This window comes from Rhinoderma darwinii, chromosome 3 (genome assembly GCF_050947455.1).
Source record: "Rhinoderma darwinii isolate aRhiDar2 chromosome 3, aRhiDar2.hap1, whole genome shotgun sequence".
NCBI lineage: Eukaryota > Metazoa > Chordata > Amphibia > Anura > Rhinodermatidae > Rhinoderma > Rhinoderma darwinii.
The window spans coordinates 415193499-415202837 of NC_134689.1; the positions used below are offsets into that span (position 1 = coordinate 415193499).

Here is a 9339-nt window from a genome sequence, read left to right on the forward strand (position 1 = left end):
TGAGGGCATATGAAATTAACAAATTTAAAGAGTCTTTTTATGGCATGTAATGCAAACACTGGCTCTACTTCCAGCTCGTAGGGTGTTCAGTACAGACAGACCTTGGAAATTAGTATTATCCACATTGTAGATTATCCAAATGGAAACTCATTTACAGTCTTTTTGCCTTGGCAGTAGCTGCCTGACACTGGTTACAACAGTTAAGTTTTCAGTCAACTGAAATTCATAATTTCATTTCTCAGTTTTTTCCCATTGAGTTAATAGTTAATAGTATTTTCCCTTTCCAAATGCAGAGTTCTAGCTTTTGTTATATAACCGCAATAGAAAATAATTGTACATCTTGGTGATCATGCAGGCACAGAAGCTATGCCCTCTTGATTATTGTGGGAGGTCGATTTTGAATGGTAGCCAACCTGTTATGGTAATTACACGTACTGCCTGTTTAGTAGAAATGTCCAAACTGCACTCTATTGTCAAGGGTACCATGGTGTAATGGTTAGCACTCAGAATCCAGCAATCCGAGTTCAACGCTCGGTGGGACCTTGCCACAGTTTACTTCCTTCTTAGTGTAATCCTTTTTCAATGAGGTATTGTATTGATAGTGATTGTTGTACGCCATAAACACGATTTAACAACAAAAAAAAAGTGATAATATTCTCTCGTAGAAAAAATTAAACCAATGTAATTGAGAGCATATAAAATTAACAAATTTAAAGAGTCTTTTTATGGCATGTAATGCAAACACTGGCTCTACTTCCAGCTCGTAGGGTGTTCAGTACAGACAGACCTTGGAAATTAGTATGATCCACATTGTAGATTATCCAATTGGAAACTAATTTACAGTCTTTTTGCCTTGGCAGTAGCTGCCTGACACTGGTTACAACAGTTACGTTTTCAGTCAACTGAAATTCATAATTTCATTTCCCAGTTTTTTCCCATTGAGTTGTTAATAGTATTTTCCCTTTCCAAATGCAGGGTTCTAGCTTTTGTTATATAACCACAATTAAAAATAATTGTACATCTTGGTGATCATGCAGGCACAGAAGCTATGCCCTCTTCATTATTGTGGGAGGTCGATTTTGAATGATAGCCGACCTGTTATTGTAATTACACGTACTGCCTGTTTAGTAGAAATATCCAAACTGCACTGTTGTTGTCAAGGGTTCCATGGTGTAATGGTTAGCACTCTGGACTCTGAATCCAGCAATCCGAGTTCAACTCTCGGTGGGACCTTGCCACAGTTTACTTCCTTCTTAGTGTAATCCTTTTTCAATGAGGTATTGTATTGATAGTTATTGTTGTACGCCATAAACACGATTTAACAACAAAAAAAATGTGATAATATTCTCTCGTAGAGATAATTAAACCAATGTAATTGAGGGCATATACAATTAACAATTTTAAAGAGTCTTTTTATGGCATGTAATGCAAACACTGGCTCTACTTCCAGCTCGTAGGGTGTTCAGTACAGACAGACCTTGGAAATTAGTATTATCCACATTGTAGATTATCCAAATGGAAACTCATTTACAGTCTTTTTGCCTTGGCAGTAGCTGCCTTACACTGGTTACAACAGTTAAGTTTTCAGTCAACTGAAATTCATAATTTCATTTCCCATTTTTTTCCCATTGAGTTGTTAATAGTATTTTCCCTTTCCAAATGCAGGGTTCTAGCTTTTGTTATATAACCGCAATAGAAAATAATTGTTCATCTTGGTGATCATGCAGGCACAGAAACTATGCCCTCTTGATTATTGTGGGAGGTCGATTTTGAATGGTAGCCAACCTGTTATGGTAATTACACGTATTGCCTGTTTAGTAGAAATATCCAAACTGCACTCTATTGTCAAGGGTTCCATGGTGTAATGGTTAGCACTCTGGACTCTGAATCCAGCAATCCGAGTTCAACTCTCGGTGGGACCTTGCCACAGTTTAATTCCTTCTGAGTGTAATCCTTTTTCAATGAGGTATTGTATTGATAGTGATTGTTGTACGCCATAAACACGATTTAACAACAAAAAAAATGTGATAATATTCTCTCGTAGAGATAATTAAACCAATGTAATTGAGGGCATATAAAATTAACAAATTTAAATAGTCTTTTATGGCATGTAATGCAAACACTGGCTCTACTTCCAGCTCGTAGTGTGTTCAGTACAGACAGACCTTGGAAATTAGTATTATCCACATTGTAGATTATCCAAATGGAAACTCATTTACAGTCATTTTGCCTTGGCAGTAGCTGCCTGACACTGGTTACAACAGTTAAGTTTTCAGTCAACTGAAATTCATAATTTCATTTCTCAGTTTTTTCCCATTGAGTTGTTAATAGTATTTTCCCTTTCCAAATGCAGGGTTCTAGCTTTTGTTATATAACCGCAATAGAAAATAATTGTACATCTTGGTGATCATGCAGGCACAGAAGCTATGCCCTCTTGATTATTGTGGGAGGTCGATTTTGAATGATAGCCGACCTGTTATTGTAATTACACGTACTGCCTGTTTAGTAGAAATATCCAAACTGCACTCTATTGTCAAGGGTTCCATGGTGTAATGGTTAGCACTCTGAATCCAGCAATCTGAGTTCAACTCTCGGTGGGACCTTGACTCAGTTTAATTCCTTCTGAGTGTAATCCTTCTTCAATGAGGTATTGTATTGATAGTTATTGTTGTACGCCATAAACAAGATTTAACAACAAAAAAAATGTGATAATATTCTCTCGTAGAGATAATTAAACCAATGTAATTGAGGGCATATAAAATTAACAAATTTAAAGAGTCTTTTTATGGCATGTAATGCAAACACTGGCTCTACTTCCAGCTCGTAGGGTGTTCAGTACAGACAGACCTTGGAAATTAGTATTATCCACATTGTAGATTATCCAAATGGAAACTCATTTACAGTCTTTTTGCCTTGGCAGTAGCTGCCTTACACTGGTTACAACAGTTAAGTTTTCAGTCAACTGAAATTCATAATTTCATTTCCCATTTTTTTCCCATTGAGTTGTTAATAGTATTTTCCCTTTCCAAATGCAGGGTTCTAGCTTTTGTTATATAACCGCAATAGAAAATAATTGTACATCTTGGCGATCATGCAGGCACAGAAGCTATGCCCTCTTGATTATTGTGGGAGGTCGATTTTGAATGATAGCCGACCTGTTATTGTAATTACACGTACTGCCTGTTTAGTAGAAATGTCCAAACTGCACTCTATTGTCAAGGGTTCCATGGTGTAATGGTTAGCACTCTGAATCCAGCAATCTGAGTTCAACTCTCGGTGGGACCTTGACTCAGTTTAATTCCTTCTGAGTTTTATCCTTTTTCAATGAGGTATTGTATTGATAGTTATTGTTGTACGCCATAAACAAGATTTAACAACAAAAAAAATGTGATAATATTCTCTCGTAGAGATAATTAAACCAATGTAATTGAGGGCATATAAAATGAACAAATTTAAAGAGTCTTTTTATGGCATGTAATGCAAACACTGGCTCTACTTCCAGCTCGTAGGGTGTTCAGTACAGACAGACCTTGGAAATTAGTATTATCCACATTGTAGATTATCCAAATGGAAACTCATTTACAGTCTTTTTGCCTTGGCAGTAGCTGCCTTACACTGGTTACAACAGTTAAGTTTTCAGTCAACTGAAATTCATAATTTCATTTCCCATTTTTTTCCCATTGAGTTGTTAATAGTATTTTCCCTTTCCAAATGCAGGGTTCTAGCTTTTGTTATATAACCGCAATAGAAAATAATTGTACATCTTGGTGATCATGCAGGCACAGAAGCTATGCCCTCTTGATTATTGTGGGAGGTCGATTTTGAATGATAGCCGACCTGTTATTGTAATTACACGTACTGCCTGTTTAGTAGAAATGTCCAAACTGCACTCTATTGTCAAGGGTTCCATGGTGTAATGGTTAGCACTCTGAATCCAGCAATCTGAGTTCAACTCTCGGTGGGACCTTGACACAGTTTAATTCCTTCTGAGTGTAATCCTTTTTCAAAGAGGTATTGTATTGATAGTTATTGTTGTACGCCATAAACAAGATTTAACAACAAAAAAAATGTGATAATATTCTCTCGTAGAGATAATTAAACCAATGTAATTGAGGGCATATAAAATTAACAAATTTAAAGAGTCTTTTTATGGCATGTAATGCAAACACTGGCTCTACTTCCAGCTCGTAGGGTGTTCAGTACAGACAGACCTTGGAAATTAGTATTATCCACATTGTAGATTATCCAAATGGAAACTCATTTACAGTCTTTTTGCCTTGGCAGTAGCTGCCTTACACTGGTTACAACAGTTAAGTTTTCAGTCAAATGAAATTCATAATTTCATTTCCCATTTTTTTCCCATTGAGTTGTTAATAGTATTTTCCCTTTCCAAATGCAGGGTTCTAGCTTTTGTTATATAACCGCAATAGAAAATAATTGTACATCTTGGTGATCATGCAGGCACAGAAGCTATGCCCTCTTGATTATTGTGGGAGGTCGATTTTGAATGATAGCCGACCTGTTATTGTAATTACACGTACTGCCTGTTTAGTAGAAATGTCCAAACTGCACTCTATTGTCAAGGGTTCCATGGTGTAATGGTTAGCACTCTGGGCTCTGAATCCAGCAATCCGAGTTCAACTCTTGGTGGGACCTTGACACAGTGTAATCCTTTTTCAATGAGGTATTGTATTGATAGTTATTGTTGTACGCCATAAACAAGATTTAACAACAAAAAAAATGTGATAATATTCTCTCGTAGAGATAATTAAACCAATGTAATTGAGGGCATATAAAATTAACAAATTTAAAGAGTCTTTTTATGGCATGTAATGCAAACACTGGCTCTACTTCCAGCTCGTAGGGTGTTCAGTACAGACAGACCTTGGAAATTAGTATTATCCACATTGTAGATTATCCAAATGGAAACTAATTTACAGTCTTTTTGCCTTGGCAGTAGCGGCCTGACACTGGTTACAACAGTTAAGTTTTCAGTCAACTGAAATTCATAATTTCATTTCTCAGTTTTTTCCCATTGAGTTGTTAATAGTATTTTCCCTTTCCAAATGCAGGGTTCTAGCTTTTGTTATATAACCGCAATAGAAAATAATTGTACATCTTGGTGATCATGCAGGCACAGAAGCTATGCCCTCTTGATTATTGTGGGAGGTCGATTTTGAATGGTAGCCAACCTGTTATGGTAATTACACGTACTGCCTGTTTAGTAGAAATATCCAAACTGCACTCTATTGTCAAGGGTTCCATGGTGTAATGGTTAGCACTCTGAATCCAGCAATCCGAGTTCAACGCTCGGTGGGACCTTGACACAGTTTAATTCCTTCTGAGTGTAATCCTTTTTCAATGAGGTATTGTATTGATAGTTATTGTTGTACGCCATAAACACGATTTAACAACAAAAAAAATGTGATAATATTCTCTCGTAGAGATAATTAAACCAATGTAATTGAGGGCATATAAAATTAACAAATTTAAAGAGTATTTTTATGGCATGTAATGCAAACACTGGCTCTACTTCCAGCTCGTAGTGTGTTCAGTACAGACAGACCTTGGAAATTAGTATTATCCACATTGTAGATTATCCAAATGGAAACTAATTTACAGTCTTTTTGCATTGGCAGTAGCTGCCTGACACTGGTTAAACCAGTTAAGTTTTCAGTCAACTGAAATTCATAATTTCATTTCTCAGTTTTTTCCCATTGAGTTGTTAATAGTATTTTCCCTTTCCAAATGCAGGGTTCTAGCTTTTGTTATATAACCGCAATAGAAAATAATTGCACATCTTGGTGATCATGCAGGCACAGAAGCTATGCCCTCTTGATTATTGTGGGAGGTCGATTTTGAATGATAGCCGACGTGTTATTGTAATTACACGTACTGCCTGTTTAGTAGAAATATCCAAACTGCACTCTATTGTCAAGGGTTCCATGGTGTAATGGTTAGCACTCTGAATCCAGCAATCCGAGTTCAACTCTCGGTGGGACCTTGCCACAGTATAATTCCTTCTGAGTGTAATCCTTTTTCAATGAGGTATTGTATTGATAGTGATTGTTGTACGCCATAAACACTATTTAACAACAAAAAAAATGTGATAATATTCTCTCGTAGAGATATATAAACCAATGTAATTGAGGGCATATAAAATTAACAAATTTAAAGAGTCTTTTTATGGCATGTAATGCAAACACTGGCTCTACTTCCAGCTCGTAGGGTGTTCAGTACAGACAGACCTTGGAAATTAGTATTATCCACATTGTAGATTATCCAAATGGAAACTCATTTACAGTCTTTTTGCCTTGGCAGTAGCTGCCTGACACTGGTTACAACAGTTAAGTTTTCAGTCAACTGAAATTCATAATTTCATTTCCCAGTTTTTTCCCATTGAGTTGTTAATAGTATTTTCCCTTTCCAAATGCAGGGTTCTAGCTTTTGTTATATAACCGCAATATAAAATAATTGTACATCTTGGTGATCATGCAGGCACAGAAGCTATGCCCTCTTGATTATTGTGGGAGGTCGATTTTGAATGATAGCCGACCTGTTATTGTAATTACACGTACTGCCTGTTTAGTAGAAATATCCAAACTGCACTCTATTGTCAAGGGTTCCATGGTGTAATGGTTAGCACTCTGAATCCAGCAATCCGAGTTCAACTCTCGGTGGGACCTTGCCACAGTTTAATTCCTTCTGAGTGAAATCCTTTTTCAATGAGGTATTGTATTGATAGTTATTGTTGTACGCCATAAACACGATTTAACAACAAAAAAAATGTGATAATATTCTCTCGTAGAGATAATTAAACCAATGTAATTGAGAGCATATGAAATCAACAAATTTAAAGAGTCTTTTTATGGCATGTAATGCAAACACTGGCTCTACTTCCAGCTCGTAGTGTGTTCAGTACAGACAGACCTTGGAAATTAGTATTATCCACATTGTAGATTATCCAAATGGAAACTAATTTACAGTCTTTTTGCCTTGGCAGTAGCTGCCTGACACTGGTTACAACAGTTAAGTTTTCAGTCAACTGAAATTCATAATTTCATTTCTCAGTTTTTTCCCATTGAGTTGTTAATATTATTTTCCCTTTCCAAATGCAGGGTTCTAGCTTTTGTTATATAACCGCAATAGAAAATAATTGTACATCTTGGTGATCATGCAGGCACAGAAGCTATGCCCTCTTGATTATTGTGGGAGGTCGATTTTGAATGATAGCCGACGTGTTATTGTAATTACACGTACTGCCTGTTTAGTAGAAATATCCAAACTGCACTCTATTGTCAAGGGTTCCATGGTGTAATGGTTAGCACTCTGGACTCTGAATCCAGCAATCCGAGTTCAACTCTCGGTGGGACCTTGCCACAGTTTAATTCCTTCTGAGTGAAATCCTTTTTCAATGAGGTATTGTATTGATAGTTATTGTTGTACGCCATAAACACGATTTAACAACACAAAAAATGTGATAATATTCTCTCGTAGAGATAATTAAACCAATGTAATTGAGGGCATATAAATTTAACAAATTTAAAGAGTATTTTTATGGCATGTAATGCAAACACTGGCTCTACTTCCAGCTCGTAGTGTGTTCAGTACAGACAGACCTTGGAAATTAGTATTATCCACATTGTAGATTATCCAAATGGAAACTAATTTACAGTCTTTTTGCCTTGGCAGTAGCTGCCTGACACTGGTTACTACAGTTAAGTTTTCAGTCAACTGAAATTCATAATTTCATTTCTCAGTTTTTTCCCATTGAGTTGTTAATAGTATTTTCCCTTTCCAAATGCAGGGTTCTAGCTTTTGTTATATAACCGCAATAGAAAATAATTGTACATCTTGGTGATCATGCAGGCACAGAAGCTATGCCCTCTTGATTATTGTGGGAGGTCGATTTTGAATGATAGCCGACCTGTTATTGTAATTACACGTACTGCCTGTAGAGATGAGCGAACCGGGACAACCGAACCCGGTTTCGGTCCGAACTTCCGGTAAAGTTCGGTTCGCAGCGAATCCGAACTTCACCGGGTTCGGCCGAACCCGTTTTGACCGAACCCGGTCAAAAACATTATACAAATCGGCAGCCACTTATCTCTATCAATCACTGATAGAGAAAAGAGGCTGCTGATTAAAAATAAAATAAAAAGCATTTCATACGTACCCGGTCGTTGTCTTGTTGACGAGTCCCTCTTCTTCCTCCAGTCCGACCTTTTCTGACGCGGCAGCCTGTGATTGGCTGCAGAGGCCTCTGCAGCCTGTGATTGGCTGCAGAGGCCGCGGCAGCCTGTGATTGGCTGCAGCGCTCACAAGGCTGCATCGTCATCAAGGAATGTCGGGCCGGATGTCGAGAGGGACGCGTCACCAAGGCAACGGCCAGGAGACCGGACTGGAGGAAGCAGAAAGTTCTCGGTAAGTATGAACGTCTTTTTTTTTACAGGTACTGTGATCGGTAGTCACTGTCCAGGGTACTGAAACAGTTACTGCCGATCAGTTAACTCTTTCAGCACCCTGAACAGTGACTATTTAGTGTATGTGCACACACACTAATTACGTCCGTAAATGACGGACGTATTTCGGCCGCAAGTACCGGACCGAACACAGTGCAGGGAGCCGGGCTCCTAGCATCATACTTATGTACGATGCTAGGAGTCCCTGCCTCTCTGCAGGACAACTGTCCCGTACTGTAATCATGTTTTCAGTACGGGACAGTAGTTCCACGGAGAGGCAGGGACTCCTAGCATCGTATATAAATATGATGCTAGGAGCCCGGCTCCCTGCAGGGTGTTCGGTCCGGTACTTGCGGCCGAAATACGTCCGTCAATTACGGACGTAATTAGTGTGTGTGCACATACCCTTACTGACGTCGCCTAGCAACGCTGCCGTAATGACGGGTGCACACATGTAGCCACCCGTCATTACGGGGCCTCATGCACACGACCATAAAAACACCCGTTATCACGGGTCGTAATTACGACCCGAAATAGCGGGCCCATAGACTTCTGTTAGCCACGGGTACCTTCCCGTTTTCTCACGGGAAGGTGCCCGTGCCGTTAAAAAGATAGAACATGTTCTATTTTTTTATTTTACGGGCCGTGCTCGTAATTACGACTCGTAACTACGAGCACGGCCGGCCGGCCACGGGCAGCCGGCCGCTTTTGCGAACCGTGCTGTCATTATAATTATAGCAGCACGGCCCGTAAAATAGAAAAATAGAACATGTTCTATTTTTTTAACGGCACGGGCACCTTCCCGTGAGAATACGGAAAGGTACCCGTGGGTAACAGAAGTCTATGAGCCCGTTATTGCGGGTCGTAATTACGACCC

General features: G+C 38.7%; 3 non-coding genes across 3 annotated transcripts; all 3 read left to right on the forward strand.

The window, feature by feature from the left end:
- The first annotated feature begins 1161 nt into the window (after nt 1-1161).
- TRNAQ-CUG (transfer RNA glutamine (anticodon CUG)) lies at nt 1162-1233 on the forward strand. The gene has a single exon. It is a non-coding gene; the product is annotated as a tRNA-Gln (tRNA).
- A 617-nt stretch (nt 1234-1850) lies between these two features.
- TRNAQ-CUG (transfer RNA glutamine (anticodon CUG)) lies at nt 1851-1922 on the forward strand. Its single transcript has one exon. It is a non-coding gene; the product is annotated as a tRNA-Gln (tRNA).
- Nucleotides 1923-7303: 5381 nt separating this feature from the next.
- Nucleotides 7304-7375, forward strand: TRNAQ-CUG (transfer RNA glutamine (anticodon CUG)). Its single transcript has one exon. It is a non-coding gene; the product is annotated as a tRNA-Gln (tRNA).
- The last annotated feature ends 1964 nt before the right edge of the window (nt 7376-9339 follow it).